Source organism: Periplaneta americana, chromosome 2, assembly GCF_040183065.1.
Source record: "Periplaneta americana isolate PAMFEO1 chromosome 2, P.americana_PAMFEO1_priV1, whole genome shotgun sequence".
Classification (NCBI taxonomy): Eukaryota; Metazoa; Arthropoda; class Insecta; order Blattodea; family Blattidae; genus Periplaneta; species Periplaneta americana.
The window spans coordinates 41514677-41531569 of NC_091118.1; the positions used below are offsets into that span (position 1 = coordinate 41514677).

Consider the following 16893-nt stretch of genomic DNA (forward strand, 5'->3'; position numbering starts at 1 on the left):
TCGGGTTTTGAACCCGCAGATCTGGGATTCTACGGCCAGACCACTGAGGTTTCTATATGAGAAAGATAAATCCCCGTGCAACTCTGTCCGTACAGATCCCAGACCTATTTGAGGCGTAGCCAGACAAATACCATCTAAGCCACTACAAGAGACTAAAATTCATTAAAACATCAACTACAAGGAACAACTTACAGAGGTAGCAAAGCTGATTTCCATTCGGTATGGAGAACGAGGCCTCTTGAGCGAGGCTCTTGTTTGCTCTCTGACCAGCGCAGAGTACGGTTACTCCAATCACAATCACGGGGCAAGCTGAGAGCAAACAGGCTACGACCGGTTGCAGGAACTTGCTAATATTTGCACGGAAGTCAACGTTTGCGAACGCGTTAAAAAAACCTCGGCCTTTTATTATGATTGGATGCTGGAATCTCAGCCTCGACCGGCGTTACATAAACAGAACTAACACTGCTGGGCAGTCTTGAAGGGAGGGTTGACCTTGTTCATTGAAAGCTGACACGACAAAAGTGTATTAAACCAAGTAGACAATTTAGAAAAATCGGTGTCTTCTTAATGACACTTTCCAGAACACAAGATTTTCCAATTGCAATTACAACTGAAAGGATGGCTTTTGGACAAAAATCTGAGACACATCAAACTTTGTATTGAGAAGTCCACACCTGTGGAGTAACGGTTAGCGCGTCTAGCCGCGAAACCAAGTGGCCCGGATTCGATTCCCAGTCGGGGCAAGTTTTTAGTAGGTTATTTTACGACGCTTTATCAACATCTCAGGTTATTTAGCGTGTGAATGAGATGGTGATAATGCCGGTGAAATGAGTCCGGGGTCCAACACCTAAAGTTACCCAGCATTTGCTCATATTGGGTTGAGGGAAAACCCCGGAAAAAACCTCATCCAGGTAACTTGCCCCGACCGAGAATCGAACCCAGGCCACCTGGTTTCGCGGCCAGACGCGCTAACCGTTACTCCACAGGTGTGGACTCGGGGCAAGTTACCTGGCTGAGGTTTTTTTCCGGGGGTTTCCCTCAATCCAATATGAGCAAACGCTGGGTAACTTTCGGTGCTGGACCCCGCACTCATTTCACGGCATTATAACCTTCACCTCATTCAGACGCTAAATAACCTGAGATGTTGATAAAGCGTCGTAAAATAATTTACTAAAATAAAATACTAAAAAATTGTATTGAGAAAGGAATATTTTTGTTCACATACAATAATATATTACGAAACACGCAACATGACCACAGATGTTAAAGCGTGTATAAATAAACTTAACGAAGAAAAAAGATACACAGTGAGGTTAACATAAAAAATTATCTTCGTACACGAACCTATTATGTGTTTGTAGTTACGTAAAATGATCATTGTTACTCACCTTTATCCTGTAGTTATGTTAGTGTGCTGCAACTGGAAAGAAAGAGAAATATACATTACTTAAAGAAAAGATAAAACAAAGGTTTTAGAAGTGCCTAGTAAGACATGCTTATAAAACACACTCAATATTAATAATGAAATGAAGTATTACGGTACGTTCAAGATTATCAACAAACGTTTACAGATTCTCAAAATTCCATTTTGAAACAATTTTTTCTACATTTGTTATCAGCAAATAGTATGTGCTAAAATAAAATAGAAAAATTGAAATATCGTTGCATATCTTCGAACAATTACTTCAATATAACAGTCTGGAAAAAGTCACGCATCACTTTCTTCTTCACATCCGTCCTCACATATTGAACAGAACAGTTTTGCTACAAAATGCTTATGTTTTTAACAATGTTTTTAAATTTCTAATCAGCAAATAATGTACTAGGGGAGAGTCTGGTAGTATCGGACAGTGCGTTTCTTTCATCTACCACCATATGGTAGTACCTGAATGACATGGTTATGTTTCTCTATGCGACATCACAGAAACGTAACCATGTCAATCAGGTACTATCATCGTGTGGTAGATGAAAGAAACTCACTGTCCGATATTACCCGATGTCCGATATTACCCGACTCTCCCCTATAATAAAAGAGAAAAACTGAAATGTTGTATATTTTAGAACTATTACTTCAACAAGCAGGGATATTTTTTATCCACTTAGACATATTTTCGTATTTTAGTAAAACAATCAGTGAAAATGATTAAGCAATAACACAATAAGATAGAAGGATTCATAACTGACAATAAATAATATTTTCATATTTTTAATATACCAACAAGATATTTAAAATATAAATTTTGCAGAAGTGGGCACAAAGTACCCTCCCTTTTGGTAATGCAAGGGTTAACAGACCATACTAAGGGCTTTCAAACAAACCAATTCAGATGAAACATAGTAATTCCATTGTCAATACTTGTATAGGTATACGATATAGGTCTACACTCAATAAATAAATCAATGTACTGTACATAAATGAATAATTACTTTCCGTTCAATTTTAGTAGTTAGTATATATCGTCCAAATCAAATCAAGGATTTCTGAATAAATTTTGTCGAGAAAACCCACCATCAGCTAAAGTAAATTAATTAATACATATTTGATCAACTCCCAGAAAAATTAGAAAACAGTTTTCGCTACAAAAGAAACTAATAAAAATTTGCATGAAATATTCTCATGCCGAAATATTCAAAACGTCCAAAATATGCGCACATATGCACGAACAACCATGTCAATCATCTTAATTAAACATCAAACATATACTTACTACAGTTCATTAATATAATATGCAGCTCCGATACAAATACAGTATGCATTTGCATAAATTTCTCATCAATCAACACAACTGATAAGTATGACTGGTACATAAAACATTAATGTCAATGTGAACAATGTGTAACTGTATACTAGAATAAATTCAGATTAATATCATTTTGTTATGCTAGTAGAACGATATCCCCAATTTTATTATTGTCATTTTAGCTTATGCATATGCGGTAGAAAAAGACGTGTATGTAGACCTGTCGCGACACAATGTCCTGAATTTTTGTTTTAATGGTATGGAAACCCTAACCTTAGTAATATAATTTCCTTAAGTTCTAATTATATTTATTTACTTACAAATTAAGAAATGAAGTTGTGTTGGAAAGAGTGGGCAAAGAAAGAATGATGCTGAAACTGATCAGAAAGAGGAAAAGGAATTGGTTGGGTCACTGGCTGAGAAAAACTGCCTACTGAAGGATGCACTGACAGGAATGATGAACGGGAGAAGAGTTCGGGGTAGAAGAAGATACCAGATGATAGACGACATTAAGATATATGGATCATATGCGAAGACTAAGAGGAAGGCAGAAAATAAAGATTTAAGAATGCTGGGTTTGCAGTGAAAGACCTACCCATGGGCAGAACATGTATGTATGTATGTATGTATGTATGTATTTTTAGTAGGTTGTTTTACGACGCTTTATCAACAGCTTAGGTTATTTAGCGTCTGAATGAGATGAAGGTGATAATGTCGGTGAAATGAGTCCGGGTCCAACACCGAAAGTTACCCATTTGCTCATATTGGGTTGAGGAAAAACCCCGGAAAAACCTCAACCATGTAACTTGCCCCGACCAGGAATCGAACCCGGGCTAGACGCGCTAACCGCTACTCCACAGGTGTGGACTGTATGTATGTATGTATGTATGTATGTATGTATGTATGTATGTATGTATGTATGTATGTATGTATGTATGTGCTTACAAATGGGTTTTAGAGAACCCGGAGGTTCATTGCCGCCCTCACATAATCCCGCCATCGGTCTCTATCCTGAACAAGATTAATCCAGTCTCTACCATCATATCCCAACGCCCTCAGATCCATTTTAATATTAACCTCCCATACACGTCTCGACCTTCCCAAAGGTCTTTTTCCCTCAGGTCTCCCAACTAACACTCTATATGCATTTCTGGATTCGCCCATAAGTGCTACATGCACTGGATTTAATGTTCCTAAATTATGTCAGGTGAAGAATACAATGCGTTCAGTTTTGCGTTGTGTAACTTTTTCCATTCTCCTATAACTTCATCCCCCTTAGCCCTAAATATTTTTCTAAGCACTTTATTCTCGAACAGCCTTAACCTCTGTTCCTCTATCAAAGTGAGAGTAGAAATTTCACAACCATACAGAACAATCGGTAATATAACTGTTTTATAAATTGTAACATTCAATTTTTTTTAAAGCAGACTGGATGATAAAAGCTTCTCAACCGAATAATAACACGCGTTTCCCATATTTATTCTGCGTTTAATTTCCTCTCGAGTGCATTTATATTTGTTACTGTTGCTCCAAGATATTTGAATTTTTCCACCTTTGAAAAGGATAAATTTCGAATTTGTGTATTTCCATTTCGCACTATGTTCTTGTCACGAGACATAAGTTAATCATATACTTAATCTTTTCGGGATTTACTCCCAAACCTATTTCATTTCTTGCTTTAACCCTTTGAGACACATAACTCTTAATTAATAAATTTGAAGTGGATATGGAATGAAATAAAATACATGAAATAGAGATGAAATTTGCAAACCAATTTGTATTTTCACAAATTTACATACAAATTAGGAAGTGGCTTAATTTGAAACCACTGTGGCACAATTTTACAACATTAAAACAATTCAGATTTTTACCTAGAAACAATGCCAGAACTATTTGTAATAAAGAATTATTCAAATAAAGTCTCTATGCCTCAAAAGATTAAGTAAAATCCACGTGTTTTTCCAAATATTTCGTCGATTTTCTCCTAACATATTCAAGTCATCCGCATAAACAAGCAGCTGATGTAACCCGTTCAATTCCAAACCCTCTTGGTGTTCTAATTATAGGCCTACTGTCGCATATAATTTGAAAATGATGGAAGATATTTGTATGTATGTATGTATGTATGTATGTATTTATTTATTTATTAACACTACAATTGGGTATACACCCGGTGGTAGTGATATATAATATACAATAATTGCAATTACATGAAATAAAATAAAATAAAATAAACGTAAATGAAATAAAATAAAATAAACGTAAATCTATAAATAGTAGATGCAATAAACCTAGGACTATAAATAAAAACTATTCTATAATAATGCCTATGATAAGCAAAGTAAATCTAACTTATAAGTACTTCTCTTTCATCCAACTATTACCAATTTAAGTAATTACATATCACCTTAATTAATTACATAAGAACTTAATTACATATCATCTTAATTAATTACATATCACCTTAATTTATTTACATATCAACTAAATTACATATCATCTTAATTAATTACATATCAACTTAATTATATATCAACTCAATTAATTACATGACAACTTAAATAATTACACTGCACCTCCAATTAAATTTTCAGTCTAATCTTCCCAACCTTTCCTTAAATGTATTGATTTTAAGAGGACCACCCTGAAAGACTGCCGCAGGTAAGCTGTTCCAGTCTATTATTGTGCGGTTAACAAAGGAAAATTTTGCCACGTCCGTTCTTTGTTTTCTACATTTAAACTTCCTAATATGATCAGTCCTTCCTAAGTATGATGGTGTTGCTAATCTAGCATTGATATCGGTCCATGCTTTGTGTCCCATTTTAAAAGTTGTGATTCTCTTTAATCGTTATTAATAGAGCTTAGTCCTTCTCAGAAGAAAGAGGGACAAATCTATAAAGAAACATTACAGTTATTTTTCTGTCTCCGGGTTACCGAGAAAGTGAGAGCTATCAGAAAGACAACGTCACGCCCTTGTAAACCTCACCCCTCCTCGTCTCTCTGTAACGGAAAGAGCCTTAGGCCACCTGAGGAAATGTCGTTTCCATGGCGACCCGCGTACAGCTGTTCGTCTTTTATTAAAAAAAGAATTGAAACATTCTTGACAGAAGCGTGGGATATATCGACACAGCAGATTCAATAACCGAAGAGAGGTCAATGCGGACTTAGGCGGGGGTCTTAATGAGTGCCAGAGCGATCCAATTAGAGACTAATTGATGGCTTCGGCTTTTGTCAATCCCGGGGACTCCTCCCTCACGATGACCTTTCCAGCGCCCGTCTTGACGTCATGGCGAGTGGCACTCGAAACCTTAAAAGTCATTCCATATCGTACAACTCAACCACACCCCCTACTGTATTCCACTTCAGTTCAGTTTTCTTCAAGACAACCACCTGACAGAGTTAAAACATCTAAAACTTCTTAGATTCTAACTATGTATGTATGTATGTATGTATGTATGTATGTATGTATGTATGTATGTATGTATGTATGTATGTATGTATGTATGTATGTATGTATGTATGTATGTATGTATGTATGTATGTATGTATGTATGTGTGTATGTATGTGTGTATGTATGTATGCATGTATGTATGCATGTGTGTATGTATGCATGCATGCATGCATTCGTTCATTCATTCATTTTTTTATTTATTTTATTCCATAGATCTTACATGAGCAATGAAGCTTTAAGATCTGGAACAAGTCAAAATTTTACAATATTACAATTAATTACAATTTTTACAAATTTTTACAGTTTTACAATTTAATAATTTTCTACAATTTTTTGAATTTTGTGCAATTTTTTTACAATATTACAATATTTTACAATATTACGACTTTAGTTTGTTCCATTGCATGTGAATACGTGTCTTGTATCGCACGGCATTATTTCATTCGTAAAATATGTTGCGCGTTTAATTAGCTTCGAATTTTTCTCTTGCTACGTTCTTTATTTCCACAGATATCCTCATCTGTTCATCTTCTTTTAAGAGACAGTACTTCCATCGGCCCGTACCTCCCGTTCCCTTGGCGTGCCCACATACACACGTCAAAACAGAGAGCAATGCCACCATTGCTTTTCGGTAATCGTTCCTTGCGCGAGCTATACTCATGTAGGCCTATATTGAATCTTGTTTATGTAATTATGTATTTACGCAGACGATAGGCTTAGGCCTGTATGTAGGTACAGTATGTTCTATATTTTACTCACACTGGGTATGTAGCTATGCATTGAAATACGTGAATGTACAGTACGTATTTATTTATGTATACAGTAAGTTAACAGTACAATAAAGATACTTTCAACGTGATAAAGTAATGGTACAAATTATGACAATTTTGGAAGGTTAATTTCCAAGGGAAAAATTATTCCGGGGCCGGGTATCGATCCCGGGACTCTTCGTTTAGCGCATGAATGCTCTACTGACTGAGCTACCCGGGAACTACACCCCACACCGTCCCATTTTTTCCACTTATATCCACAGAACTCAAGTGGGCTGACAAGATGCCAGAAACCGAACTTTGATTGCACACAAACACTGTATGACTTGAATTGTGGTTTTCTGTTAACGTACCTACAGTGACGTATGTATTACGCAAATCTGGCTTTCAGGTAAGAAAACCACAATTCAAGTCACACAGAGTTTGTGTGCACTCAAAGTTGGGTTTCTCGCGCCTTGTTAGCCCACTTGAGTTGTGTGGATATAAAGGGAAAAATTGGGACGGTGTCCGGTGTAGTTCCCGGGTAGCTCAGTCGGTAGAGCATTTGTGCGCTAAGTCAAGGTTCCCGGGATCGATACCCGGCCACGGAACAATTTTTCCCTTTAAATTGCTCAATTCTTCTTCAAGGGAGCTTTATCTGAAAGCCAGATTTGCATTATTTTGAAATATGTTTCAAGAGTGTTCTTTACGAATGAATGAATGATTAATTTAACAAATTAAACGAATAAAGGCTGGTTCACAATAAACCGGGAACGGGAGCGATAACGAGAACGAGAACGGAAATATTGTTAAAATAAATGTATTTAAATGTGAGCATTCACAATAGTTAATTGTGAATGCTCACATTTAAATACATTTATTTTAACATTATTTCCGTTCTCGTTCTCGTTGTCGTTTCCATTCCCGGTTTATTGTGAACCAGCCTTAAGTGAACGAATGAATAAATAAATAACGAATAAAACAAAGTAACTACAACGTAAATAAGTAGCCTAAGGAAGCAAGCAAAGAAATAAAAAATGCAAGCGTTGCATTCCTACGCAAGCCTGATCCGGCGTAGTACCAGAACATGATGGAACACGAGGGAGACGCCGCGCCGCACCTCGTTGACACGAGCCGGTTGAGAGACGGAAGCGAGCAGCGGATCCGAGGAAGCTGAAATTATACTATCGCGACGGGGGCAGGCGAGCTTTTCCATCTGAAAGGAGAAACCGCTCAACATTGTAATAAGGCGCGCGAAGCTTCACCGCCAGCCTGTCGGAACAAGATGGGAGAAAGGTAACATCGGCAACAGCCAGCCAAAGGAAGGGTAGTTATTGTACGTATGTGAGATTTGCATCGACAGATCGGAAGCGTATCGAGGCGGGATTTTTTTTTCAATGTCATTTAGAAAAGACAGCAAGGAGAGGAAAAGAGATGTAGAGGAAAAAAAAGGGGGATAGGGAAGATAAAGGAAAACACTGGGAGGAAAGAGGAAAAGGGGGAGAAGACGGAAAGAGAGAAAAGAAAGAGAAGGAACAGGAAAAGATAGAAGAAACAAGAAAAGACAGAAAGGAGAAATAGGAAAAGAAACAGAGGCAATAAATAGGAAAAGAAACAGAGGAAAGAAGGAGACAGGAAAAGACAGAGAATAAATAGGAAAAGACAGAGAAGAAGGGCAATATCAAGCTCCGCAAAAAAAATAAAAACCCTCGTCATTCTTGTATCAAAGTGCGCAACTATCTCCCCTCATCAGTTACACCCCACTCTTTCACATCAATAGTAAGCAAATTCCCTTCAAATTTCAGAGCAAACAAATTAGTAATGTCAATATTGCGTACTCTGTTCTTGGCTTAGGACTAATAGCGTATGCCTTTATGTCGATCAATGCTGGAAGTTTAAAAATTGCTTACTAATGTTAAAAACAATCATCGCCGTTATTGTTTTCTGTTTTGACTACTTGTAGAGCTTCATGAATGTCTTGCTAGTTTTAGGTAGTCTTGGATGTAGTTTTCTTCTTTGCGTGTATAAGTTCCTACTTGTTAGGTTTATATCCCTGGTCGTTATTTTCTCGCTTATTTCTTGTGGGGCTGAGCAGATTTCTCTCCTGATTAATTTTGAAGGTCCGTCGAAGTCTTCTTCATTGGCTTTGCGTTTCGCGGCATTTGTAATCATCTGTTGGTGTAGTTTCCTCCTGTATTTAAAAGAATGCCACCTTCAACAGTTGTCACTGTTTTTGCATTACACATTTTCACCATGCACGTCCATTTTTGTTCTTCTTTTTCTTGTAATATTTCCTGTATTTATATCCATCAACTACAGTTAGTTCCTTCCTTCTTTGACTGTATATTTTAATCATGTTGCTTGTAGTTGCTGCAGGCCGAAGTAGGTACAAAATGAACAGTGCGCCAGCTGTGGAGGAGTGACTGTGCCATAGCTTCGCGCACAGTAATTAGTGCTGCGCACGCACACGAAAAATAGGACCCGGAGCTATCACAATAGGGGAGGGGAAAATGGTGGGGGTAGTTATTGGTGTGACCGCGAAGCATATTTGCGGAGCTTGATAACACCGGAGAAGAAACTGGAAAAGACAAAGAGACGAAATAGAAAAGAGAGAGGAGAAATAGGGAAGGACTGAGAAGAAATAGGAAAACACAGAGAGAAGAAAGAGATACAGACAAGAAAGAAGTAACAGAAAAATACAAGAGAGAAGAAATAGAAAAATACAGGAGAGAAGAAATAGAAAAATGCAAGAAAGAAGTAATAGAAAAATACAAGAAAGAAGTAATAGAAAATGCAAGAAAGAAGTAATAGAAAAATACAAGAGAGAAGAAATAGAAAAGTACAAGAAAGAAGTAATAGAAAAATACAAGAGAGAAGAAATAGAAAAGTACAAGAAAAAATTAATAGAAGAATACAAGAAAGAAGTAATAGAAAATGCAAGAAAGAAGTAATAGAAAAATACAAGAAAGAAGTAATAGAAAAATACAAGAGAGAAGAAATAGAAAAGTACAAGAAAAATTAATAGAAAAATACAAGAAAGAAGTAATAGAAAAATACAAGAAAGAAGTAATAGAAAAATACAAGAGAGAAGAAATAGAAAAGTACAAGAAAGAAGTAATAGAAAAATGCAAGAAAGAAGTAATAAAAAATACGAGAGAAGAAATATAAAACACAAGAAAGAAGTAATAGAAAAATACAAGAAAGAAATAATTGAAAAATACAAGAAAGAAGTAACGGAAAAATACAAGAAAGAAGTAATAGAAAGACACGAGAGGAGAAAGAGGAAAAAAATAGAGCAGAAACAGGAAAAGACAGATACAAGAAATAGAGAAAAACAGAGAAAAGACAGAGAGAAGAAACAGAAAAAAAGAAACAGAAAAAAGACAGAGAGAAGAAATAGAAAATGACGAGGGAAAAATAGGGAAGCACGGAGAGAACAAAACGGATACGAACAGGAGACAGAGAAATGAAATAGAAAAAGACAAGGGGGAAGAAATAGAAAAAGGCAGATGAAGCAGAAAAAGGAGAGAAAACAAGAAAAGAGAGAACAATAAAAGATATAAACTGGAGGGAAAAAGTGAGAAAGAAGTGGAAGAAAGGAAAGAAAAAATAAGGTATAACAGAAGAAAAAATAAAAATTTAAGTAGAGAAAAGCGATAATAATAAAGTCAAAAGAACAAAGGAAGAATGTTAAAGAGAGGAGTAATAATGATAGGAGACAAAATTAAAGGGGAATAGAAGTGAAAGAAGACAAAGTCAAATATCTGAACAAGAATGGAAGAAAAAAGAGTAAGAAACAGTTGAAGAAGTAAAGCAAAAAAAAAAAAACTAACAAATAGGAAAACAACAATGAAAGAAAACGGACGGAAGGAAGACATAATTATAGGAAAAGAAAAAGAAAACATGTAAGATAAAGAGATCAGGAAAGAAGAAAACATTTAAAAGTGAACGGAAGAAAATGTAATGAAGAGTAAATAAGAAAAATTATAAAGAAATTAAACAAGATCAAAAGAGAAATTTAACAGAGGACCAGTATGAAAAAATAAGAAGTATAAGATGGAAGAGAGAAGAGTAAATGTCATGTGAAAGAAAACGTGTGAAAAGAAAGTAAAAAGACAAGAGGGAATAAAGAGATAAAGATGAAAATGTAACGAGAAAGTAAAAAGAAACGAAAGATAGTGAAAGGACAAAATGAAAAATATAACAAATCGAGCAGCGGTAATAAAAAGTCAAAGAATTCTCGTGACTTTCTATCGTCTTAGAAAGAATTAAGCTTTAGAATTAAGGTGATTGTGGGTACGTTAAGAAGCTTGTGGTTTAATAACGACCGTGCAAGAGAGTGATTAATCACAGAGTCCCAGTTCCACGTGAGACACTAATGTGCTCATCGGACACGTAAAAACTTTTCCAGCTCCAGGTCGTGAGTGACAAATAACGGACACCCACTGGTGCGCATCTCAGCTATTCATCCGTGCCTGCGACGCACTCTACCCGGTTGTCCTAATAACTAATCTCATTCACAAACAATGGCCTGTCTGCATCCGCAGTAGGGCGATCCTCAGGTACATGCAAACTATTGTCATTTTGAACAAATGAGAGATAATGACGGCAGATATATACAAATAAGAGGAACATTCCACTCTGTATTGTAGTGATGGAAGTGAGCAACGCTCCAGTTCTTCGGTTAGCATGACGTAAGAATACAAATTAGTTCGAATATGCGGAATATCACAAGCTTAATGATTAACCCAGATAAGACTGACGTCCTATATATAGGACGGAACGTTTTATTTTTTTAACATTGCTGTGTAAGATTTTCATAGTCTGCAATCATGATACTATAATCCTTATGTGTTATAAATTGCCTCCAATTTTTTTTTTTCTTATATTTAGTCTATCATAGTCATTGTTATTAACATATTTGTGTGAAACGTCCGGTGTCCTATATATAGGACGTCAGTCTTATCTGGGTTAAAACTTCGGTATCCTACCAGACGCGATTCTAATGTTCGATTTGCGTTTCAGAGGTGCCAACAATAGCAGAGCCCTGATTATTCGCTACCCTATTAACCGATCGGCGGATTATCCGTACGTTTTTCTTTCTCTCTCTTTTTTTCTGCTGCAGGAAAAGAACATGTACAGTATCTTTCATTAGTATTATTTCTAGTAGAGTTGAATAACGATCGAGAAAGTGGAATATCACAAGCTTAATTATTAAAACTTCGATATCTTACCGCACACCATTCTAATGTTCGATTTGCCATAGAAGAGTGGTTCCCAAAGTGTGCTCCGCGGATCCCTGGGGATCCGCGGTTGATAATATATATATTTTGAAATAAATAACGTATAATACTACCGTTTTTCTCGACGCAATTGTACTTGTGAAAGTTAGTATATTCGGCAAAGGTAAGATGACCGGATCTCATCCTTACGTGAGCTGGCCTTCGAGCTGTTGTAAAAAAGACTTTCTTTTTTCAGTTAAGGTAGTCAATTCTATTGAAAGTGTATCTGCTTGTCGAGAGTGACGAGTTATTAATAGTTTTTAACTACTTGTGCAGTTTTTTCTCTCGAGACCAACAATGTGAGAATAAGTTTTCGTAAATGTGCACGGAGACTTAATGTCTTAATTGTAAAATAAATTTTATTGACAATGTTATTAAGTCAGCAATAAATTTTGACACGTATTTTTAAAAAGAAACGAATTTCTTCCATTGTTGTGCACGCGTTCTGCTTCTGGTACTTTTATTGTGAAGTCAGTTTTTATTCATTCAGTACGAGCAGGCTTATGTGCAGTGTTGCCAAGTCAGCGATTTTGTTAGCTAAATCTGGTGTTTTCAGGACTATGGTCAGCTACAGAATTTTACTGTCAGCGGCTAGCTATTTGGCGTTTTTTGATAATCCCGACAGAGATGTTATTTTTAAGTTTCTTTTCTGTAAAGATGTTATAATTGTTTTATATGTACTTTACTACAACAATATTAGTTAATCATAAACCAAAGACTAATATGGCATTATCACAATTTTTCATTGTACGAGTATAAAATATCAATGTTTTATGTTAACACGATTTGGTGCAACCACGTCCATTTCCTGTCTCATCCATTGTTGCTGTACAAATAAGGTATGCCACATTCGTTAAACTCTTAGTCTAATCATGTTTGCATTGTTTTTATAAATGAATTGATATGTTTAATCATAGAGAGTAGATAATGAACTGAATTATTGTAAATTATATAACTTATATTATGATTAATTGATTCATTCATAGTGTTCTCCCCATGGGCAGTTCTTTCACTACAAACACAGCATTCTCCAGTCTTTCCTACTTTCTGCCTTCCTCTTTGTCTCCTCATATGATCCATATACCCTAATGTCGTCTTATACTACATATTTTTTAATTTATCATTCCGCATTATAGTTCATGTAACAGAGACATACTTAAAACTTAAAACCAGACTCATTGTTGGCAGGCAAGTCTCCAGCTTAGTGTGAAATCAGATTTCCAACGGACTGTGTGATTGTTTCCGAAGTGTCCAGTATATTGTTCTTGATCTACTTCATTCAATTTTGAAGAAATATGCCGCGTAAAACTCCATACGTACAAAAGTTTAGAGATGTGTGAAAAAACATAATGTGTTGAAAGATTGGGTGGGAGAAGTTGCCGGTCATAGTCTGAAAGCTCGATGTAAATGGTGTAAGGTGATATTGAATGCAAATATTTAGATTTAATTGTCCGTACGATTTTGCAAAGAACATACAACCTACAAAGTGATACACTTACTTACTGGCTTTTAAGGAACCTGTAGGTACATTGCCGCCCTCACATAAGCCCGCCATTGGTCCCTATCCTGAGCAAAATTAATCCAGTCTCTACCATCATATCCTACCTCCCTCAAATCCATTTTAATATTATCTTCCCATCTACGTCTCGGCCTCCCCAAAGGTCTTTTTCCCTCCGGCCTCCCAACTAACACTCTATATGCATTTCTGGATTCGCCCATACGTGCTACATGCCCTGGCCATCTCAAACGTCTGGATTTTATGTTCCTAATTATGTCAGGTGAAGTATACAATGCGTGCAGCTCTGCGTTGTGTAACTTTCTCCATTCTCCTGTAACTTCATCCCTCTTAGCCCCAAATATTTTCCTAAGAACCGTATTCTCAAACACCCTTAATCTCTGTTCCTCTTCCAAAGTGAGAGTCCAAGTTTCATAACCATACAGAACAACCGGTAATATAACTGTTTTATAAATTCTAACTTTCAGACTTTTTTAAGAAGACTAGATGACAAAAGCTTCTCAACCGAATAATAACAGGCATTTCCCATATCTATTCTGCGTTTAATTTCCTCCCGAGTGTCATTTAGATTTGTTACTGTTGCTCCAAGATATTTGAATTTTTCCACCTCTTCGAAGGATAAATCTCCAATTTTTATAGTTCCATTTCGTACAATATTCTGGTCACGAGACATAATCATATACTTAGTCTTTTCGGGATTTACTTCCAACCCTATCGCTCTACTTGCTTCAACAAGAATTTCCGCGTTTTCCCTAATTGTTTGTGGATTTTCTCCTAACATATTCACGTCATCTGCATAGACAGGAAGCTGATGTAACCCGTACAATTCCAAACCCTCTGTGTTATCCTGAACTTTCCTAATGGCATATTCTAGAGCGAAGTTAAAAAGTAAAGGTGATAGTGCATCTCCCTGCTTTAGCCCGCAGTGAATGGGAAAAGCATCAGATAGAAACTGGCCTATACGGACTCTGCTGTAAGTTTCACTAAGACACATTTTAATTAATCGAACTAGTTTCTTGGAAATACCAAATTCAATAAGAATATTATATAAAACTTCTCTCTTAACCGAGTCATACGCTTTTTTGAAATCTATGAATAACTGATGCACTGTACCCTTATACTCCCATAGCAGTTTTTTAAGCTTTTGCAGCGGTATGGAATTTTGAGTTGGCAACACTGCTTATGTGAGGTGTTCATATTAAACTGTGCCCAGATGTTCCTGAACTATTTCTTAAGCCCAGCATTCCATCCTTCTGGAAGGAGATCAGGATAATCTGGGTTAATAACCACGTATCTTTGATTCCGAACGTAGTAATATTAATTTAATATTACGAATAATTTTAATTTTCATATTATACAGTGTCGTCTCAATGGATCGGTGACTAATAATAGACAATAAAAATGACAGTTCTACAAATCCAGAAACCAGTCGATCGCCTTGTCATGTATCACACCCCGCTGCTGGTAATTTCAAAACGGGTGAATCAACCAAAAAACAAAAATGTATTAATCTTTTTGGCTTACGTATACAGACAATAAAATTCCTCCTGATGCCCTGTGTGTGCCATGTAACAAAGTGTTAAATTAATTAATTAATTAATTAATTAATTATCTATACTAATAATAAATTTGTAGCCAAAATTTTTCTGGTAATTTTCGATTTTCCAAAAATAATTGGTGTTAACATGTATAATTAACCATCCTGAAACCGAAAATCGCTTTTTTGAAATTTTTGTTTGTATGTCTGTCTGTCTGTCTGGATGTTTGTTACCTTTTCACGCGATAATGGCTGAACCGATTTATATGAAAATTGGAATATAAATTAAGTTCGTTGTAACTTAGATTTTAGGCTATATGGCATTCCAAATACTTTATTTAGAAGAGGGGTTATAAGGGGGCCTGAATTAAATAAATCGAAATATCTCACTTATTATTGATTTTCATGAAAAATATTACATAACAAACGTTTCTTTAAAAATCATTTCCGATAAGTTTTATTCTATACAAAATTTTGATAGGACTGATATTTAATGAGATAAATGAGTTTTAAAATTACAATAACAACGCCATCTAAGGCGCTGTACTGAAATAAAAACAAATGACTTCGTCTATAAGGTGCCTTGGATAACAACAATCGAAAGCCATTAAACATAGAATGTTTCTGTGTTTGTATGAAGTAATATCGGAAGCTAATTAATTGTTTAATTATTATTTCACCATTGGAAAGTGTAGTTTCTCTAGATGGACATAATTCTACAACGTTATTACAGTAACTTCTGAAACATATAGCAAGTAATATAAAGTATACACATTAAAACTAAATGATATGTCAATCTTCATTAAACTATGGTTGCATGTAATAACAATTAAGAAACATGTTAAAGGAATTGTCATTGCACCAAATGATTGCTCTCTGGACCAAAATGACCGGATTTTAATTATTTAAATACAATTTAAATTAATTAACATATTAAACGATTTATCCTTCTATCAAACACGAATGTTCACGGGATCAAATATCCTATTTTAATTATGTAATTACTTTATATTTATTTCTAACAGGTGCAGCGGAGCGCACGGGTACGGCTAGTAAATAAATAAGACTGAGCGGGCTAGAGGCGTGGTAGAGGGCTGGCCTCGCATTCGGAAGGTCCGGGGTTCGATCTCAGGGGCCGGCAATCCTAACTGAGGTTTTTCATGGTTTCTTCAGTTATTTCCAGGCAAATGCCGGGATTGTACCTCTTGAAAGTCCGGCCATGGACGGCGATCCTTCTCTTAATCCTTCATATGTGTCTGAGTGAATGATGCGTAATGTCTTAAATGTTTGTGTTGTATCGGAGGTGGCCCTGGCATTGAGCTGATCCCTCATCCGGGGAGGCCCTCCATGTCCTTGTGTGGTCAAAAAAGTATGTATGTGATCCATAGTTTAATTCCTCTCCCGACAGGTCGCGGCCCTGTAAGGCCCGGGTGGCGTGGGTCGTATAAATGTACCTAGAAGGGAGAGGTTAAACTGAGAGAAATAAATCAATTGAATTGAATTTAATTAATTTGAGGATCCGTGAATCTTTTTTCGAATCGAAAGGGATCCGCGATCAAAAAAGTTTGGGAACCACTGCCATACAACATTCCGGATTCTAATAGTAAACTGTAAAT

General features: G+C 36.0%; 1 protein-coding gene across 5 annotated transcripts in view; it reads right to left on the minus strand.

The window, feature by feature from the left end:
- LOC138692931 (myosin-IIIb-like) overlaps positions 1–16893 on the minus strand; it is a 519118-nt gene that overhangs the window by 319138 nt on the left and 183087 nt on the right. For all 5 annotated transcript variants that reach the window (XM_069816353.1, XM_069816334.1, XM_069816367.1 and 2 more), the window contains exon 3: positions 1389–1420. The gene's annotated coding sequence lies outside the window, so the exon portion shown is untranslated. The remainder of the gene's footprint in view (positions 1–1388; positions 1421–16893) is intronic.